This window comes from Schistocerca americana, chromosome 6 (assembly GCF_021461395.2).
Source record: "Schistocerca americana isolate TAMUIC-IGC-003095 chromosome 6, iqSchAmer2.1, whole genome shotgun sequence".
Classification (NCBI taxonomy): Eukaryota; Metazoa; Arthropoda; class Insecta; order Orthoptera; family Acrididae; genus Schistocerca; species Schistocerca americana.
The window spans coordinates 242,659,592-242,660,660 of NC_060124.1; the positions used below are offsets into that span (position 1 = coordinate 242,659,592).

General features: G+C 48.2%; 1 pseudogene; it reads right to left on the reverse strand.

Annotated features, from left to right (window-relative positions):
• Positions 1–201: 201 nt before the first annotated feature.
• On the reverse strand, positions 202–319 carry LOC124620436 (annotated as a pseudogene).
• Between the last annotated feature and the right edge of the window lie 750 nt (positions 320–1,069).

The following is a 1,069-nucleotide window of genomic DNA, read 5'->3' on the forward strand; positions in this document are numbered from 1 at the left end:
CACTCCGTCTTCAGGCCACAGGTGGCCCACCGGGACCGTCCGACCGCCGTGTCATCCTCAGGTGAGGATGCGGATAGGAGGGGCATGTGGTCAGCACACCGCTCTCCTAGTCGTAATGATGGATGTCTTTGACCGGAGCCGCTACTATTCGGTCCAGTAGCTCCTCAATTCGCATCACGAGGCTGAGTGCACCCCTAAAAACGGCAACAGCGCATGGCGGCCCGGACGGTCACCCATCCAAGTGCCTGCCACGCCCGACAGCGCGTAACTTCGGTGATCTGACGGGAACCGGTGTTTCCACTGCGGCAAGGCCGTTGCCGACGTGTAATAGAACTGCTGTTATTTTCTAGATACATAAATTATCCGGCGGATAGGGTGGGCAGCAATCTGAGGGTACTTACTGACGATGCTGTGGTGTTGAGTGGCTGTAGGAGGATACAAGATAATTTAGAAAATACTTCTAGTTAGTCTGAGCAGTCGCAGCTTCAAATGTAGAAAACTGTAAGTTAATGCAGATTAGTAGGAAAAACAAACCTGTAATGTTTGAATACATCATAAGTATTGTGATCCTTGATACAATCACATCTATTAAATATGTAGACGTAACTTTACGCAGCAGTAAGAAATGGAAAGTGCTTATAAGGACTTCAGTAGGGAAGGCGAATGGTGGACTTCGGTATATTGGGAGAATTTTAAGAAAGAGTGATTCATCTCTAAGGAAGACAGCATATAGGACATTAGTGGTAGTTCGCAAGTTCCTATGGGACCAAGCTGCTGAGGTCATCGGTACCTAGGCTTACACACTACTTAATCTAACTGAAGCTAACTTACGCTAAGGACAAAACACACACCCATGCCCGAGGGAGGACTCGAACGTCCAGCGGGGGGATCTGTGCGAACCGTAGCAAAGTGTCTGAGACCACACGGCTACGATATTAGTGAGTCACATCAAAGCAGTTCAGAGGCGCTAGTTAGCGCTGTTACCGCTAGTTTCTAATAGTACACAACTATTAAGTATACGCTTCGGGAATTCAAAAGCGAATCCCTGGTGGGAAGGTGTTCTTTTCGA